Below are 11,802 nucleotides of genomic sequence, written 5' to 3' on the forward strand. Positions count from 1 at the left end.
TCCCCACCCGACTGCAGAGCAGCGCAGCGCCACGCCACGCCGCGCCGCGTGTGCCTGCAGGCCGGCTATCGGGCACAGCCCCTGGGCTGGATGCACGTGCACAGGGGTCTGACTTATTCTGGGATTGGGCAGTGGAGGTGTTTGGTCGCGGGGATGTATCTCCTCCTTCGCTGTCCCAATGGCGCGGGGTCGAGGTGATCTCGCATTTGTGAAAGCGGTGGCAGTCCCTGTTTTCCACCGGCTCCCTAACCCGGTAACCAGCTGCTTCGCTGCACCCGCCACATCGGTGTTTCCGCCAAAAGAGCCAATAATGAAGTAGGTCTTAGTCCATTAAAGATCCCTTTGCATTTTCTGTAAAAGCAGCAAAGAGTCCTGTGACACCTTATAGACTACTGATATTTGCATTTTCTGTAAGAGATCTCTGGATTGTTGTCACCTGTTTACCACCCTTTCCCCTAGAAGTGGCGGCTTCTCAGTGGTGCTGTACAAGTGTGTGTGACGTTTGTAAGTGCTTCAAAGTGTCCACCAGAGCCCGGATTTATAAAATGTGTGGGCTTTGCAGTATGCCCAGCATTTTGGGGAGGGTTATGGATTAGTAATCGGGGGGGGGGGGGGGGGCTGTTTGAAAGGTTACTTGAAGGTTTTCTCTGGCAATTGGAGCCATATGACTTCAATATTCATTTTGAAAAGCTCCAAAGGTATGGGAAAAAAAATCTAAATAGTCAGTATTCTAGCCTCATGAGATACAGGCGGGGGGTTTTGTTTTAAGAGACTCAGCTGGGAGTTTAAAAACAGTTCAGTACAACACAATCTACTGTAATCTGTACTCAATCTAATGTGGCAGGTAAAATTAAGCAGATATAATTTCACTTCCGTTTACACTAACTCAGCTTCTTAAAATGGCTTTGGTTTGTCAAATTTGAAGATAAAAAAAATACAGAAATTCTAGTCTGCAATAGGATGTCATGCTATGGGTGGTGACTAGAGGGAGACGTTGAATAATCTTTTGTCAGACTGTTTTGTTCAACCTCTAGGACTAAATTCATCATTGGTGTAACTCCACAGAAGTCAATGGAGTTGTGTGTGAGAATGCTGTAATGCAGAACTCTGCTCTGACTGGCATTGTTGGGTAATGCTGTTAAACTTCCTTGGGTGTGGACAACAATGCGGTCTGCACTGCTCTTTTGCACTCCCTCGCAGTCTCTGAGAATGCTGCCTAATTAGTCTTGGGGTGGGAGGCAACTTCTGAAGGAGAGGGAGATGCCATACTGATTGAGGGGAGCAGGAAAACAGTCTCAAAGGGAGTGCATTACAGTCTTACAACTAGAGCTGGTTGAAAAATGAAACGTGTCTCAAATGTTCTTGTAAAAAATTCGCCCCCATTTTCCCAATCTAAAAATTCCACAAGTTTTCAACCAGCTCTAGTTACCACTCTTAGAGGAAGGATGTTCCAAATGGTTAAAACACTAGCCAGGTTATGGGAGACCCCAGTTCAATTCCCCGCTCTGCCACACACTTTTTGTTTGCCCCTGGGAAAGTCATTTAGGCCCAGATTTTTAAAGATATTTAGGCATGTAAGAGCCTCAGCCTGAACCTGTACATACCTATTTTTAGCACCATAACATGAGTTTGAATCTGTTGGTCCTGGGGTTTGAGACTTGCTGTAAACATACCCTCTGTCAGTTAGGCCTTGCAACGCAGACTGGAGCAGTGCCTAAGTGCCTCTAAAAATCAGTGTCTTTTAGTCTTTTTGTGCCTCAGTTTTTCTGTAAAATGGGGCTAATAACATTTCCTTTCTTTATGGGGGTGTTGTGAGGATAAATACTGTAAAGACTGTGAGCACTGCATAGACTATGGTGATGGGGCACTATAAGTACATAAGAGCGAAATCCCTTCATAGAAAGGCTAACATTCTCTTTTTCCCACACTAAGGTAATAACTCCTCAGCATACTATAACTGGGACTGACTGTGTGAAGTTGAACTCTTGAAACTTCTCTCTCTCTTATATGTGTGCGCGCGCACATACACACACACACATATTATATATTAAAGAATAGATTGGAAAGCAAAGTAAATTACATTTATTGTATCTATAAGTACATTTTGCTTGCTTAGTCCTCTGTATGTATAGGGAGCACTTAGACACCAGTTTATCTGTGGCACTGAGTGTTGGTGCGTGTGATTACCTAACAGTCTTCTTCCAGACTGATGGATAATTGAACTATATAGTGGACTCTTCAGTATTATTAGGAACATTCATGCATGTTGTTATATATAACATGTTTCTCGTTTATCTTATCTTTCTATCCCAACCCCTCTTTTTTAAATGTATAGCTAAGTCTCTTATTTGGTTAAATATGGACATTAGCTATGGATATCAATGTTTATTTAAAATATCCTAGTAGGATCAGCTTTTTACATTTTTTTTTAAATTAACATATTTTTGGATTAGGAAGGTGATATTTTGTTTGGTTGGTGTCCTTTTGAGGTTTAAAATGTAAATCTATATTAAGTCATTTTAAAGAAGTAACCTCTTCCCCCTACTAAACAATAATGGGTCCTTTGAAGATGTTATACTTCATAACTCTTTTGCCAATCTGTGTCGTATGGGTGGGTCACAATGTTAATGTGTATATCAGGGGTCGGCAACGTTTGGCACGCGGCTCGCCAGGGTAAGCACCCTGGCGGGCCGGGCCAGTTTATTTACCTGCTGACGCGGCAGGTTCAGCTGATCGCGGGCCCCACTGGCCGCGGTTCACCGTCCCGGGCCAATGGGGACGGCGAGAAGCCGCAGCCAGCACATCGCTCGCCCGCGCTGCTTCCTGCTGCAGGGTGCTTACCCTGGCGAGCCGCGTGCCAAACATTGCTGATCCTTGGTGTATATTATGTCCCTAGTTATTGGTATGCACTAGGCTGCATTTTCTTGCAACCCTGAAAAACAGTTTATAGTGGTGGTGTCATGATGTACTAGGTCAGCAATAGCAAGTACCATTAGAATGCATCTCCAATAATATCTCTGTTTGCAGTTTATTGAGACTAAGGCTTAGTCTACACTAGAAAAGATTTGCTGGTGTAGCTAATATAGACAGTTTCTACCAGCAGAAATATGCTTTTTTTTTTTTTTTTTTAATTGTATAGCTTATACAAGTTCCCTAAATAAAGTAAGTGATAGTGCGGAGGCATATCAGCAAAAGCTTTATAACGATAAAAAAATAACAACCAACCCCCCCCCTCCCCGACACTATCATACTAGCAAGTTTCTAGTGTAGACCTGTCCTATGAAATGTTTTATGTGCTAACTTGATGGGCCTCCACACCACTCAGCATTCTTACAGAAAGGAAGATAATCCTGTCATCCTACTCCAGTTCACTTGCAGAGCTGCTGGAACAATTTTTATAGTGGGGGAGCTGAGAAACATTGGACCAAACTGTAAACCCTGGATATATTGGAAACCACTTCAAGCCAGGGGGTTTGACAGCACCCCTAGTTTCAGCCCCCACAATTCATTGATCTGAAAGATGGCTTATTTTTTGTTCATTTTTTTACCAATATGCATTGGATGTGTGTGTCTTTCTTGCACAGGCACCTAGATAACTAGCCACATCAAAGATTCAGAGGTGAGCAGTTTTAAAAATGCAATTGAATGTTTACCAAGGGCTGTTGCTGCCACTGCAAAAAATGTCCAGGATATATCCCATTAACACTTCTCTATCACAGTCAACCCTGGCCTAGGAATGGAGTTACAGCATTGATTACACAACATGCATTACTGAGGCAGCGCTATCCCTTGAAATCCATGTGTGATCACTCCACTTGCTCTGTAGAAAGCTTTACTAATGCCAAACACTTTACTTGTATCTGTGTACCATATGCAATCAGTTTTCATTTAAAAGCCTTTGGCTTCTGCTGGAAAATGATTGTACAACCCTAGCTGACAAATGAATGAGAATTTAAACACTGGCACGCAGAATTCCTCTACATTAGCTCATTGTCGTAAAAGAGCAACTTCAATGGAGCTGTGCTATTTTGGGGTTACCTCATTACCTTTATTAGTATAGCAACCTAACCAAGTGACATCAAAGTTAATCCAGCAAGTCTGTGTATGAGTTGGCTGGACCCAAGTAATAGAGTTTATGCTGGTGAATTCCTTACTGGGCATATCAGAAGGCTAGATTTAATGACCTATTGTCCCCACAAGTTTGCAGTACTCCAGTACCCCTCCTGTTACTCTCATAACAGCAGGCACGGTGCAACTCCACCCCAGTCAACTCCTCTTCTGCAAGCTACTCTCTTCCCTTGGTCAGCTGTACTTTCTCCTGGCCAGCACACTTCTCAATCCCTTGCTCATTTCCTGTGTGCTGATGTCTCATAAGCTTGGCCTTGGCAACCTGCTGCCTCCACTTGCCCCAGTTCGCCACACTTTCTCCCACTTGTCAATTTCCCCACTTTCTCTGGCTCCCTCTGTTGCTTAGGAACCCTTGGTACAGTGCCACTATGTATCTGATGACCACCACCCCTTTGCCCAGTGAAGCTGCCGGTAATTCCCCATCACTACGAGGGTCAGAATAAGACATTAGAACTATAGACCCATATGTAGGGCGTCAGCTCCTGGAATCAGGTGATCACATGAGAATCTTAGCTTTCATTTTGAAAAATGAAACCTAACCTCTGCCCCTCATGGTTGTGAAGAAAAGCTTGAAAAGGTGACCCAAATGTAACTGATGCATGGTTCTAGATAGCATGAAACAACAGCACTGAGAGAGATGAACAGGACCATCTTCGGGTAAATTAACTCCATGACCCGCTGCAGCGGGAGGTTCCACCAACACCACCCCAGCCCAGGACTTTGTGCAGCAGGAGGACAGTGTAGCAGGACTGCCTACCCATGCAGATACTTACACCACAGCTGTTGGGGTATTTGGAAGCTACTCTCCTGTTACCCCATTTCTCCAAGGGAGAGAGGAGGCCCCATCGTGCTATCTCTGCCTTTCTGGGAGGTTGTGGGCATTCCAAGTGGAGGTGGAGCCATGGGGGCATTTCATGGTGTGAAAGACCCTTCTGGATTGCCTTAATCTGGCCCTGACCACCACCCCAGGCTTTTCCAAATAAACACTGAGAAATGAAGTGTTCAGTCTCCTACAGTGTCCCAGAGACTATGTTTGGAGGGGGCAGTTCATAACCTATCTTATTACAGTGGACTTCAGAAAAATCACAAGTGGGAAACCAAATACCATTCCAAGAACAGACACTTTAATAACCCTGGGTTCACCACTTGCACTGAGGAAAGTGTTTGGAACCCCTCTGTAGGCCTAGCTGTTTTCCTCATCTGCTCAGATAGTTTAAATTCCCATCCACATGTGTCATTGATGAGGAAGCTGCAAAATTCCTTGCCCAAGTAGTAGGTTGCACTCAGTTGTCATTAAAGGAGCAACTTCCATGATATGATCGAAAGGTAATGTATGTCCATTGGCACCTCAGTGTAAGTGTCCCCACAGAGATGTAGAAACACCATCCTGGGAACTGACTAAGAAGGACAGGTGCAATCCAGAGGGACCACTTGCTAGGACATTGTGTGTGACTATTGACAGCAGCTGCTTTGGAATCATTAGTGGCTGTGCACAGTTGCTATTCAATCTCTGCTATTTGTATCATGTGAACAATTCGGAACAGCATTAAGAGCATGAGCAGTGTTGTCAGATTATGTAAGTGTATCCACATTTTCCTGTTTTAAAATCACACTGCTTATCAAATCAGATAAATGACTTGCTAAGGACTCAACTGTCATAGTCTAGATGGGTTGGTGTAAGCAGGCATTTCTCAGTCATTTTCCCTCCCCCTTTCCTTCCCCTCATGTGAGGTCTGAATTTGGGTTGTGAGTACAGAGTTGGCAGTGAGAATGATTTGATGAGAGGCACCTGGGGACTGAAGTGCTGTGAAAAGTAACTCTGCATAAAGCCTTCCCCCAGAGCCACGATGGAAGACAAGTAAAGAAAATTCACACAATCCAGACCATCGGAATTAAAAAACTTCTTGACTTAATTAAAATAAGTATGTTTAAGTATAGCGATCAAAGATCCTGTCCAGTAATTCAGGCCCATAAAGCCCACTTTTGTAAATACAGCAAAAACAACTAATATCCCTAAAAGCTAGTTTCAGGCCTATGCACAGCTTCACAGACCATACAAGTGATGCTGGTGCACTGTCAGAGATAAATTGGATCCCTATTTCTTTCTGCTTATGTAAATGCCTTGGGGCAGGTTCTGCACTTTGTTTGCTGCACTTAGTATAGTGGGGCCTTGATCCTGGCTGAAGTCTCTTGATACTATTGTAATACAAACAATAAATAACAATTAGAAATATGGGGCAGGGGAATGGTTGCCTACTAAATAAAAAAGGATTTTCTTCTGAGAGGCCAAAAAACCTTAAAACAAATCCCAACCCCTTGTCCCCTACAACCCAGCACCATTTAATGGTTGGTCTCCGAGTAACCAAAACAAAGAAATTCAGTCTTCCCTTGAGGGCCTGACTTGCAATTAGCTCAGCTAAACCCATTTAAAAACCAGTTAGGGGCATAGGCTGAGATTTTTTTAAAGCTCTCTAGGATGCCCAATTCCCATTAATTTCAATAGGAGATTTGGACATCCAATTCCCTTGTGGTTCTGAAAATCTGTTAGTGTAGACCCAGTTTTAGGAGGGGTGGTTTAAGGCAGCATCACATTTTTACTGAACCTAGGGGTCTCAAAGCCAATTCAATATAAAAAGGTCTACACAACAATTTTAACCAGCTTTGAGATCTGGGTAGCTGAATCAGGTGGGGTTTTTATTTATTTATTTATTTTATTGCTTTTTCATAAAGAAACAGATAATGGAAAAACACAAAACTGTAAATAACCTACAGCTTGTCTAGGTTTCCAAATACCACATGCTTCACAGGGTTGCTAATAGAATTACAAAGTTTGGTCTTGCAGCTTTGACAAGTTGTGAGACAACACTACACAGACATGTTAGGGTGGCGGTAATAGTAATAAAATAGGCATACATGAATAAGGAGGGGAAAAGAGGCAGGGTTAGGTGGAATGTAGGTCTAGTATTCTTTGAGTGATCTCTTCTTTTTTATCCAAATGTATCTAGAACTAGTTTTAAACCACTTAGAAAATGTCCCCAAGGTAGGCAGGCCCTAAGTGACATCTAAGTATTGCTTCAATTTGAGAGTGCTAAATGGTGTAAGTTTAAACCAATATCCATACACAAAATTGTGCTTATTTAGAGTTAAGGTTGTTAGTTCTTTGCTTTTTACATTAGGTATGTTGTCCAAGCAGTTACATCATTTAAAACTCCATCTGCACTCCATTCATTTGTTCCCCTTCTAAACCTCCACCACACCTCCCTTGCAACGACAGCCCACACTCATCATAAACAGACATGCAGCCTTAACTCTGACCATGTGTATTGGTTAGACATTACTGTGTTCTGTACTCTTCTATACAGCGATGTTGTGGTGTCAGATTGCAAACAGTGGTTGCCAGTGGTTTTCCTGTAATGTTTAGGTAAACTTATGTGAACGGGTGATCTATGTATGTTGTAAATTTGGTAGATGTAGAAATTACAGGTTCTGGAGTACACATTGGTAATTATAATTGGGATTAAGGCTATTTTATTGGTTCAAGATGAAGGAACTGTGATATGGGGTAGGGGAGACCTGATTGGGGGGGAGGGATGAAGTAGTATGGAGGAATATGAGGAAAATTGGAGGGGGCATGGCAGCTGTGCTAGCAATTTGGAAATGGCACACATTTATGGGGGGGAATTATGGATTACAAGGGGAATTTATGCTAGCAGAGGGGAGGTACTTTTCTGATGTGTACATGCAAAGGTAACACTTACCTCTTGCTTATGGTGGGTATTGAATAGAGACAATTCCACTAGGAAATCCCATTAGGGAGCCTAAAAGTTCTATAAATAAAGTCACTAATGCAGAGTTTACTTTGATACCTTATTGGCATTAAGGCAACCTTAAGGGTAAAATAGATTCTCCCTAGAGAGGCACGGCCTAGAAAACCACTGCTCATTTAGAGCTCCTTCCTTGGAAGCAATGGTTACAGTAGTGAAGTAGTAACAATTACCAGCAATTACTTTTTATTCAGCCTAATTAGAGATGCCTTCATGGCCTTAGGGTCATTATTTTGATCAATTTGATAATTATTGAATCACTGCAATGCCTTAAATTCACTATTATCAATATGCATTCTGCTAATGATGCCAAATTCCATGTTCAGATAATGTATTGTTAGGTTCAATATAAATGGAACATGCATTTTCTCACAAAATAATCAGTCTCCTGGCTATGGTAAAAATGGCCACTAACCAGCTGAAAAAGCACTTAGAAGACCATGCTTTAAAAAATAAACTCTTCGTGAACTCTTCAGTAACAGAATACAACACCGAGAAGAGTTGAGGATTAGAGGTTTGTACAGCACGATGAGCTTCATTGCAACAGTTATCAGTTAACTCGACTTACTCCACTTGAACTAGCCTCGCTGGAGTGAATGATCACACTGCAAAACAACACTTGGCCTACATAGTAATGCAATGGGGATGCACAGTCACTCTATCTAGTGTCAGCAGTACTTGAGTTTCAATCTCCCCTCTTCCACAGGCCAGATAGCTGGATCTTAAATCTCTTGAACTAGAGATTTGTGTGTGGATGGGAAATGGGTTGCTACAAAACTTGATTTATAGCTCAAGCTAACAATGCAGTGAAGACAAGCCCATATATATGCTAAATATTAGACACATTATATATGTTGACTTGTTACAAATAAAAACACGGTATGAAAAGTTTTACATGAATTTAACTGTTATTCATCCTCTAAAAGCTGACTAATTACAGATATCTGACATCTCTTTATCTATTGTTTTAGGTGGCTGCGATAGGATCAGCTCCGACAGGAGATACCAAAGAAACTGAATTCAGAACTTGGCAAGTAAGTGAATGAAAACTACTTTTAAAATTATACGGTTTTGAAATGTAAGTGTATTAGTAATTTAAGACTGTTTAAATCGGGATGGTCAACTTGTGGCTCTGGAGCCACATGCGGCTCCTTGTATAGGCACCGACTCCAGGGCTGGAGCTACAGGCACCAACTTTCCAATGTGCCAGGGGGTGCTCACTGCTCAACCCCTGGCTCTGCCACAGGCCCCGCCCCCACTCCACCCATTCCCGCCCCCTCCCCTGTGCTTGCTCCTCCCCCCTTCCCACCAGAGCCTCCCGCATGCCACAGAACAGCTGATCGGGAGGTGCGGGGAGAGAGGGGGAGGCACTGATTGGCGGGGCTGCTGGTGGGTGGGAGGCGCTGGGAACAGAAGCTGCTGACGTATTACTGTGGCTCTTTGGCAATGTACATTGGTAAATTCTGGCTCCTTCTCAGGCTCAGGTTGGCCACCCCGGGTTTAAATATTTATAAAAGTAACCATTATTTGTTTTTAGGAAGCACCTTTCATATGATTATTAATTGCTTTACAAACACTACTTAAGCCCCATAACAAAAATATGCAAGCATTATTCCTATTTAAAGATGGGGAAACCGAGGCATAGGGAGGCTAAATGACTTGCCTATGTGCACACAGCACATCCATGGCACAACCAAGAATGGACCATAGAATTCTGGCTCCCTGTTTACTGCTTTAGCCTCTACAAGTTTGTAGTGGGAAGTCAATCCCTACAAGTCTTTTCAACTCATTTTGTCTTTAAAATGGAAATAATTCCATTTCAGGGGGAGTTGCCAGCAGGATAGGGGTTAAGAAACTAAAAAAAAAAAGCTTCATAAGCCGATAATACTGGTAACAGAGTATTTATCTTCTGTTGCTGGAATTAACTAACTCTTTAAGAATATGACATAGCAGAGAAGCAAGTGTAACCAGTTTTGTTGGTCTGTAAAGTATTTCTCTGTCAGTTGTCAAAATACTGGATAGACAAGAAGTATGATCAGAGACGTCCCTAAGATGTGGTTCTAGGACTTGTTTCCAATTCCATACTACTTGGCTTCTCTTCTTATCAGTCACTTCTTTAATAAAAAGTTCACTTGGCTTCCGTGGGGTTATCCAGTATACTCCAGAACAGGACATGACCTTGCACCTGTGCTACTTTCTTTTTCCTTGATGCACTACTGCATGGCTAGTGTGTTCTTTTTGTAACCCTGAGCTATAGCCATCAGAGAGTCACACTGGTAAAACGGTCTCCAAGAATATGTTTCAGGTTTGCTTCCTTAAGAAGTTAATCTGATTTTTGGATCAAGTATCAACTACCCGAGTTTATTGTCTAAATGGATTACACTTCTAACTTCTTGGCAGCAGGGGTTACATATTCTGTATTCAAAGCAATAGATACAGCAAAACCAGGCACTGTAAAATCCAGAGTGAAAGGACCTCTCCCACAACTAATTTAACAAGAACTAAATGTTGTCTCAGGTCTTAACTATGTGAGTAAATTGGTATACCAAGTCTGAATAAAATAAACTTAATTCCAGTGAACCTTAATTTCTCCTTCATAGGTGTTAAATCATCTAACATGAATTGTGCAGTGCGACTTACAGTGTTAGGGAAATGTAATCTGGATTCATGAATACTGTTACGAACCAGGACTTCATTTTCACTTTACATTTTAGTTCTGATTAAATTAATGTTGTGATTCTGTCATGCTTAACTGAAAGGCCTTCTGCAGCAAAATTTGGAAAACTTGTCATTTTTCATTGTAAGCATTGCTAGGCTATTGGAATGTGAATTGCTCTTGACAATTCTTGATTAACTGGTCCTATGCAGAGCATAGGCATTACCTTCTGAAGACCCAAAGCCTAAGTCTGATCTTGCGACACCAGCGTTAATCAGGAGTTCACTCAGTGGAAGTCATTGGAGTTCTGCTAGTGAGATCCACAAACAGGATCTTGAACTATAGCGTGTCATTAGATAATAGTTCCAGGGAGTTCTTTGCATGATCTCACAAACCCTCAACCACAAAACAAACTAATCCATTTCCTACTATTGGTTCTGGTGGATTATACTGTAGGCAAGTATTTGGGAGTACAATCTTGCATTCTCGAGAAGTTGTACAGGGGCCCCCCTCCCCATATGAACTAGATCACCGAAAGGAAGGAAACATTTGGCCTGGAATATCAGATTCTTCTTCCGTTTTGGAGCACAGAGTATATTGTCCTATATGGTCACAGACACTGCTATGCTATTAGAGGGAAGCCAGATTTCTACTATTCTCTAAGAAGGTGATTTGCTAGAGCTCAGACCCTTTCTGGAGGAAGAAGCAGCATGTGTAAAGACCTAAATCTGCTTATTTTCTGTTTGTTCTCTAGATAACCTAACTGGATAATAAAACTGTAGTCCCAATCCTGCAAACCTTCTACATGTGGAACTCTCACTGATGTCTATGGAAGTTCTGCCTGTGGAGAGCTTACAGAATCAGGCCATAATGTGGTATCCTTTCCTTTGATTTGATTCAGATTAAAAGTTGATGTAAATGACAGTTAAGAGCGGGGATGTAGTCTCAATTCACAGTAGCACGAGGGAAAATTTACATGTTTTCAAGATGTTTTACTCTCTGTACAACAGCTGCCACCATAAATTCACACAATTAAACTTTAATGATATGTGGGCACCTCCATCAATTAAACACGCCACACAATGTTGTTTTTGCAAAATATTTATTAAAAAACTAAAGTAAATATGGCAACAAAAACTTAAATAGCAAATGACATGACACTGGCCATAAAGCTTTCACTATATTATTCTAATC

At 41.9% G+C, this 11,802-nt stretch overlaps 1 long non-coding RNA gene across 1 annotated transcript; it reads left to right on the forward strand.

The window, feature by feature from the left end:
* Positions 1-62: 62 nt before the first annotated feature.
* LOC117882539 lies at positions 63-11,656 on the forward strand. The gene is made up of 3 exons (XR_004647036.1): positions 63-315; positions 8,924-8,986; positions 11,363-11,656. It is a non-coding gene; the product is annotated as an uncharacterized LOC117882539 (long non-coding RNA).
* The last annotated feature ends 146 nt before the right edge of the window (positions 11,657-11,802 follow it).

This window comes from Trachemys scripta, chromosome 9 (assembly GCF_013100865.1).
Source record: "Trachemys scripta elegans isolate TJP31775 chromosome 9, CAS_Tse_1.0, whole genome shotgun sequence".
Classification (NCBI taxonomy): Eukaryota; Metazoa; Chordata; order Testudines; family Emydidae; genus Trachemys; species Trachemys scripta.